The 8,750-nt window shown below is 41.3% G+C and overlaps 1 non-coding gene across 1 annotated transcript; it reads right to left on the bottom strand.

Annotated features, from left to right (window-relative positions):
• Window positions 1-614: 614 nt before the first annotated feature.
• On the bottom strand, window positions 615-687 carry TRNAM-CAU. Its single transcript has one exon. It is a non-coding gene; the product is annotated as a tRNA-Met (tRNA).
• Window positions 688-8,750: the final 8,063 nt, after the last annotated feature.

Raw genomic sequence — 8,750 nt, 5'->3', positions numbered from 1 at the left:
CATTATCAGAATACTTTGAAAAAAAATGATGTGGTGACAAATTTTATAGCATTCTTCAAGCTCATGAAATTAAAAACAAACTAAAGTCAATGTTTTCTTCATCTGCATTTAGGTGTAAAGCTCAGAGGTAGTCAACTGGGAAATCGCTGTTAACACACCAAAAGAGACAGAAGAGCAAAACTGGAGGGATCAGGTACAATTTCAGCTAACTCTAGTGTTGTTGGCTGTTTTGGATAACTAGTTACTTCGAGAATAAAAGTTTTATGATTTTGAAGAACCATGGGAATGGAGCTCCGCCGCCACTGCCTTGGAGGCCAGAGCTGGACTAGGGGTGGAGTGTCTCCAGAACTTCTTAGGAAACATCCTCTGCGGAGCAGGAAGCTTAAAAATAGGGATCCTGAGACTGTTAGCGTGGGCAAGTTTTGGCTCTGACACGATGTCACATTTTTTATATTTAGGAAATATATTTTATATTTATTCCAGCTGCAAATTACTACAGCTATCTCAGCATGCTCTGAATATTTTATCTCTGAAGGGAATTGTAAACTATCATCTGTAGAAGAACGAGGAAAGAAATTCAAGGAAAACAAACTTCTAGAACAAGAGAAATAAAGTGCCCTCTCTGAGGCTCGAACTCAGGACCTTCAGATTATGAGACTGACGCGCTGCCCACTGCGCTAAGAAGGCACCTGGTAGTTACATTGGGCTAGATACTAAAGAGATTACGTGATTTCTTTCTCCAGGACGAGTAGTTTTCCAGATTTTTCGTCACTGGTTATTGAAGACATTTCCTAATTAATCTGTGTGGATTTCTTTATAGCTCGGCGTTCAACCGACTCTAGGTAGTATTTTCCTTTGTATTTTTTATTGAGCTAGATCTTCGTTCCCTCAGAGTTATCAATCGATCTCTTATCTTCCATTGTCTGTTTTGTTGGATTAGGAGACGCTCACTAAATATTAGTTGAATGCATGAATAGCTGCCAAACTGTCGACAGTCTACATTTATCTTTTTTAATTTAAAATCTGCATTTCGACCTGTGTCACCTGAAACTTTCCCCTTCAAAATATCATAAACTAATTTTATGATGAGTCTTTTTTTTTTTTTCTTTTCACTTTTGTGTTGTTGTTGTTGTTGTTGTTGTTGTTGTTATGTGCTGTCAAGTCGGACCCGACTCATAGCGACCCCTCCTTGGGTTTCCGAGGCAGTAACACTACGGAAGTAGATTGCTCCATGTGCCTTCCGAGGAGTGGCTGGTGGGTTTGAACTGACAGCCTTCTGGTTAGCAGTCAAGTGCCTTATGCCCTGTATAAAAGATTTTATTCACGTTTCGCCTACCAAAAAGTGAAGTCACGGCGCCCCCGTGTGTGTGAGAGTAGAATCGTGCTCCATAGGATTTTCACTGGCCTATTTTTCGCTGGGGAGCTCTGGTGGCCTAGTGCCCAAAACCCACTAGCCACTCCTCGGAAGGAAGTTTGGGCAATCTACTTCCCTAGTGATACTGCCTCGGAAACCCAGGGAGGGGTTACTATGAGTCGGGTCCGACTCCACCGCAGTGTTTATATTTTTCGCTGAGTCCGAATCTACTCGACAGCAGTGGCTATTTTTCTGACAGGAGGTCTGGGGACGCAGTGGTTAAGGTATTCGGCTGCTGACCAGCGGTTTGAACCCACCAGTTGCTCCGCGAGAGAAATATAAGGCAGTCTGTTTCCTTAAATATTCAGAGCCTTGGAAACCTAACGGGGCTGTTATAGGGTCACTGTGAGTTGGAATCCACGCCATGGCAGTGGGTATTTTTCTGAAGTAGATCACCAGGCCTTTCTTCCAAGGTGGACTCCAATCACCAACCTGTTGGTCATCAGCTGAATACATTAACCATTTGTATTATCCGTGGACTCCAAATTTGTTTTACTTAAATGTTTAATAAAACTAGACTGAGTGTACTAACCATTTGCACCGTCCAGGAACTCCTCATTTCACTGAGTCTAATTTCGTTTTTGCCATAAGCATATACATCATTGTGGTAGTTCAGTTTGTGTGTCAGCTTGGCTGGGCCTGGTTGAGTGGCTGGGCAGCTGATGGTAGTTACTCCCCATGATGAGACTGGCAATCAACTCCATGGTGGGATCAACCACAAGCAACTGAATAGCTGCCTTAGGGAATGTGGTCCGCTTCCTGTATATAGGCAGGAGCCTTGGGAAATGGTCTCTAGCTTATTACACCTTGAACCCTCTGGTTCTGTTGTTGTTCAGCAGCCTGCCACGCTCTGCTGACCTTGGGACTTAAATGGACTTGAGTTAATGGCCTGCCGTATGGTTTGGTAACATTGGGACTGTGCCTTTTTACTTGTCAACCTTGGGCTTGGCAGCCTAGGCAGCCAGCCACTGTCTGAGTGAAGAAACGCCTCTAGCTCCAGTGGGCCAGGAGCAGAGGCAGAGCTGAAGCCCAAGGCTGAGGGGCTTTCACCCAGCCCCTAGAGCCTGGCACTTTGAACTTGGACTTAAAGCCTTCAAACTGTAGGAGAATAAACTCCTGTTTGTTAAGGCCATCCCATTTGTGGGATATTCTTGTCAGAGCAGCACTAGGGAACCAGAACAATCATCCTCATCTTACTGGTGAGATTGAAGTTCAGTGGAATCAAATTAAATCCACAGCCACTAACTGGTAAAGCCAAACCTGGAAAGCAGATTTTTCTAATTCCAAAAAGTGCTCTTTTCTCCATTCTAGATCACATTCTCTTCACTATTCTTATCCACATGAGTACATTCATTCATTAAGCAAGTATTTGAAAAATTATGGGTTCTTTAATTAATAATCTGCCATTTGCCTGGCACCTAAGTTCAACATTTTCAGGACATCTGTCTTAGTTCTTTGATGCTAAACCCAAAAAAACCGAACTCACTGCCGTAGAGTCAGATCTGACTCATAGTGACCCCTCCTTTCTGAGGCAGTATCAGGAAGGAAGTAGATTGCCACTCTGCCTTCTGAGAAGTGGCTGATGAGTTTGAACCACCAGCCTTCTGATTAGGAGTCAAATGCCTTAGGCACTACACCACCAGAGCTCCTTTTTTGGTGCTACTGTAACAGAAATACTACACATGTATGCATAGCTTTAACAAACAGAAATTTATTCTCTCATAGTTTAGGTGGCTAGAAGTCTGAGTTCCGGGTGCCAGCCACAAAGGGAAGCTTTCTCTGTCAGCTCTGGAGGAAGGTCCTTGTCACCAATCTTTCCCTGGATCTAGGAATTTCCCAGTTCAGGGATTTTGAGTCCAAAGGATGTCCTCCACTCTTGGCTCTTCTTTCTTGGTGATAGCAGGTTCCTCTGATCTCTGCTCAATTATTCAATCTCTTTTATATGTCAAAGAAAGATACACAAGCTAATCCTATAGATTGCATCTGTCTTAGTTACATGATTGTTACTAATCCTGCCTCATTGACATCATACTCACTGCTGTTGAATTCAATCTGACCTCCCCTTGGGTTTCCGAGATGGTATCACTGCAGAAGTAGATTGCCCAATCTTCCTTCCAAGGGATGGCTGGTAGGTTTGAACCACCAACCTTCTGGTTAGCAGTCAAATGCTTTAGGCACTATGCCACCAGAGCTCCCTCATTAATATCATAGAGGTTAGAATTTACAGCACATAGGTTAATTACATCAGAACACAAAATGGAAGATAATTACAGCATACTGAGAATCATGGCTAGCCAAGTTGACACATATTTTGGGGGGACACAATTCAATCCATAACAACAACCTTGACCCTTTCTCCCTCAAATGCCTACAAACACCATAGATCATCAGTAATTAACGTACGATGTCCCAAAGTACTCTCAGGGTATCCACAAGACCAGCAATGTTTTCATAATAATAGCAATATTTTATTCACTATGAAAAGAACTGATGGTACAAAAACAATAGTGGATAAAACTGCTGGTGCCCCATATGGATCAAGGCAATGACACCAAATGGTACTAATAGTTGTGTCCATCAGTGCCACATGCTAAATAAATAAAAGGCCAGTTTTATTTAAGAATGTACTTGATGAAGCAGCAAAAATTATTAATTGTATTAAATCTCTATTTTTAAGTATATGCCTTTTTAGTAGTCTCGTGATTAAATGGGAAATGCAGATTAAATACTTCAGCTGTGTACCAAAATAATGATCATTGTCTCCAGGTGTAGTGGTTAAGTTTGTGTGACAAATCGGCTGGGCCTGGTTAAATGGCTGGGCAGCTGAATGTAGTTATTCCCCACAGAGAGATAGGTAATTAACTCCACAGTGGAATCTATTGGAGCAGCCAAGTAGCTGTTTTGGGTATGTGGTCTGCTTCCTGTATATAAGAAACAGCTTTGGGAATGGCCCCTAGCTTATGGCACGCTTGAACCCTGCATGTAGCCAAGTCGTTGTTCAGCAGCCTGCCATGCTCCGCCGATCCTGGGACTTTCGATGGACTTGAATTAATGGTCTGCCCTGTGGTTTGCTAACATTGGGACTGTGTCTTTTTACTTGTCAGCCGTGAGCTTGTCGGCCTCAGCAGCCAGTAGCTGTTTAGGTGAAGAAAAACCTCCAGCTTCAGTGGGCCAGGAGCAGGAAGCAGAGCTGAAGCCCAAGGTTGAGGGGCTTTCACCCAAGCCCTAGAGCCTGGCACTTTGAACTCGGACTTAAAGGCTCCAAATTGTAAGAATAAACTCCTGTTTGTTAAAGCCACCCCATTTGTGGTATATTCCTATTAGAGTGGCATTAGGTAACAAAAACACCAGGGAAAGCACAAGTGATTGTTTGATTTGTGAACTAAACTGGTTTGGTTTTGTTTTTCATAGAACACTATTTTTATTTGAAAGAATAAGGTTTGTCTTTCAAATAAAAATACATCTTTATTTTAATTCTGATTTATTTATTTGACACACATCTTCTCAAAAATCAGAGTGAGCCTGTCACTTCAAAAATAATTGTAATTGTTTTCAATTATAAAATATTTACTTTCAAGTGAAAATTAGCATTTAGGAAATGTCATGAGTGTTTTCATTTCCTAGGGTCATCATAACAAAATACCACAAAGTATTTAAAGAACAGAAGTTTATTTTCTTACCATTCTGGAGGCTAGAAGTCCAGATCAGGGTATTGGCCATGCTGATTCCTTCTGAGGGGTTTGTGAGATAAACTATTCTAAGTCTTTCTCCTAGTTTCTGATGGCGGCCAGCAATCCTTGGAATTCCTTCACTGCTTATAGATGCATCTGCCTCCATCATCACATGGAGTCTGTACTCCTCCTGTGCAGAGGTATATCTAGTGGCCACCCCTGCAGTTTCCATCATCTCTGTGAGAGATCATTCAGCAATTTAAAACTCATTGCCACATACTATTTTCACAGATACACCTCTGCCCTGTATCTGTTTTCCCTTTTTATAAACTACCACTTAAAAGTGATTAGGACTAGGAACCACCCTGCTCCAATATTATCTTGTTTAATTTAACTGTTGCCAAAAGAAAAGCCCTGTTTCGAACAAAGGCACATTCACAGATATAGGAGTTAAGACTTCAACCTGTCTTGGATTGGGGGGGTGGGGGGGCTGAACAACACAATTCAATCCATAACAATGAGATTGCAGCTTCCCAATACATTGTATATTGAAATTTGGAAGAGCTGCATATTTCAACATATTGGAAAATGTCACCAAGATGTTACAAAATCACATATGGTAAAAGAAGTATTCAGAGTTAGTGATATGACTTCAGATTCTAAACTGTAATCAACCTTAAAGAAACCACCACCTGTTGAGTTTAAGTGTAAAATCAGAAGAATGTGACCCAACTTATCTTCTTATCCTGCTTACCTCCTAACAGTGGCAGACATCTAAGTCCAGCAAATTCCTGAGCAAGAAATATAGGGGTCATCATTGATCATTCTCACCCTTCAAAACTAATTTCCAACTCCTGTTCATTGTGCCTCTTCAGCACCTCATATCCGATAATCTCACCATTCCTATTATAACTGCTTCCTAACCGGTTTCACGATACAATATTCTCCTTTTGGTATTTTCTTCAAATTACACTCTACAGAGAGTTCATCCAAATCACAATCTACCTACATGTCTCAAAGTTTAAGGGTATTGAATGGCTCCCAAATGTTGTCAACATAATTCTAAACATTTTGCCTTTGTTATCTTATCCAGGAGGAGTTCTGGTAGCGTAGTGCCTAAGGCACTTGACTGCTAACCAGAAGGCTGGCGGTTCAAACTCACCAGCCACTCCTCAGAAGGAAGGTTGGGCAATCTACCATAGTGATACTGCCTCGGAAACCCAAGGAGGGGTCGCTATGAGTTGGGTCTGACTTGATGGCACATAACAACAACAACATCTTATCCAGGTACATAACTCCAGTTTTATATTTCCTTCTAGATGTCACCCCAAACTATTTTCATTTTCTCAATACAAAGACAAGCAGATCTGATATGTACTCACAGATTTTCCATTCCCTATGATGCCTGAAAGGAGTGATTGTTGGACAATGATTAAAGTGCTCAGCTGATAACCAAAAGGTCAGCAGTTTGAACCCAACAGATGTTCCCTAGGAGAAAGATGTGGCAGTCCACTTCCATAAAGATTTGTTGATGTTGGTAGGTGCTGTTGAGTCAGTTCTTACTCAAAGTGACCCTATGTACCACAGAAAGAAACACTGCCTGGTCCTACACCATCCTCACAATCCTTGCTATGCTTGAGCCCATCTTTGTAGCTACTGTGTCAATCCATCTTGTTGACAGTCTTCTCCTTTTTTCCTGATCCTCTACTTTACCAAGCATGATATCCTTTCCAAAGACTGGTCCCTTCTAGAAACATGACTAAAGTATGTGAGACAAAGTCTGGCCATTCTCACCTCTAAGGAGCATTCTGGCTGTACTTCTTCCAAGACAGAGTTGTTCGTTCTTCTGGCAGTCCACGGTATTTTCAGTATTACTCACTTGCACCACAATTCAAATGCATCACTTTTTCTTCTGTCTTCCTTATGCATTGTGCACCTTTCATATGCATATGAGGCAATTGGAAATGCCATCATTTGGGTTAGGTGCACCTTAGTCTTCAAATCAACATTTTTGCTCCTTAACACTTTAAAGATGTCTTTTGCGGTGCAATATGATGTTTGATTTCTTGACTGCTGCTTCCATGTATGTTGATTGTGGATCCAAGTAAAATGAAATCCCTGACAACTTCAATCTTTTCTCCATTTATCATGATGTTATTTATTGGTCCAGATGTGAGGGTTTTTGTTTTCTTTATCTTGAGGTGTAATCCATACTGAAGACTGTCATCTTTGATCTTCATCAGAAAGTGCTTCAAGTCATCTTCCCATTAAGGAAACAAGGTTGTGTCATCTGCATATTGCAGGTTGTTAATGAGTCCTCCTCCAATCCTGATGCTATATTCTTCTTCATATACTCTAGCTTCTCAGATTATTTGTGCAGCATACAGATTGAGTAAGTGTGGTGAAAGATACAACCCTGAGGTATACCCTTCCTGATTTAAAACCATGCAATATCCCCTTGTTTTGTTAGAAAAACTGCCTCTTGGCCTTTGTACAGGTTCCTCATGAGCACAATTAAGTATTCTGGAATTCCAGTTCTTTGCAGCGTTATTCATAATTTGTTATGATCCACACAGTCAAGTGCCTTTGTATAGTCAATAAAGCACAGGGAAACATCTTTCTGGTGATCTTTGCTTTCAGCCAAGACCCTTCTGACATCAGCAATGATATCCCTCATTCCATATTCTCTTTTGAAGCCAGCTTGAATTCCTAGCAGTTCCCTGTCAATATACCCCTGCAACCATTTTTGAAATATCTTCAGCAAAATTTTACTTGAGTAAATATCGTTATGCTATTACTAATATTGTTTGATAATTTGCACATTCTGTTGGATCACCTTTCTTTGGAATGAGCACAAATATGGATCTCTTCCAGTCAGTTGGCCAGGTAGCTGTCTTCCAAATGTCTTCGCATAAACAAGCGAGCACCCCCAGTGCTGCATCCATTTGTTGAAACATCTCAAGGGGTATTCTGTCCATTTCTGGAGCCTTGTTTTTCACCAACTCCATGAAGCCTTTGAAACTCCATGGGACAGCTGTACTGTGTCCCACAGGGTCATTCTGAGTGAGGAAGTACTCGACAGGCAGTGGGTTTATGATGCCTGAATGAAAGTCCGGCCATCTTCTTGCCTCACTGCCTCTCCCAGGACAACCTCTACCATCTTCTCGGGGCCAACAGAAAATAAACTTCATTCAGTATCACTTTCTAAGCTCAGAGACCAGGATAGGATTCCCTTCTCTGAGCTCACAGAGTCCTGATGAAACTGTCTCATGATTTCAGTTTATTGTTTGTCCCTTTCATTAAGTTATAAGTTTCTAGAAGATAGTAATGATTTCTTATTCATTGCTGCACACACAGTACCAATACAGTCTGGCTTTTAATGCTTATCAATAAAGTTTGTTTGAATAAATAAGCAAATGAGAGTACAGTTGTAATAGTGAAAGATCAGATGTAAACTCAGTGTTTGCTGTTGTTGGCGTTTGCTGTTTTCTTTTTTCTATTGTGATTTGGATGAAAATTTACAGAGCAAATTCACTTTCCATACAGCAGTTCACATACACTTTGCCTCATGACATTGACCACAATTTACCACAATGCAACAGCTCCCCTCCCACTTCCTCCTGATAGTTACCTCTTCCCTGTGTCCATTCCTCCATGCACTCCTG

Source organism: Orycteropus afer, unplaced genomic scaffold (assembly GCF_000298275.1).
Source record: "Orycteropus afer afer isolate SDZICR_OR568_19922 unplaced genomic scaffold, OryAfe1.0 scaffold00255, whole genome shotgun sequence".
Taxonomy (NCBI): Eukaryota; Metazoa; Chordata; class Mammalia; order Tubulidentata; family Orycteropodidae; genus Orycteropus; species Orycteropus afer.
This window is presented reverse-complemented; position numbering and strand designations above follow the sequence as displayed.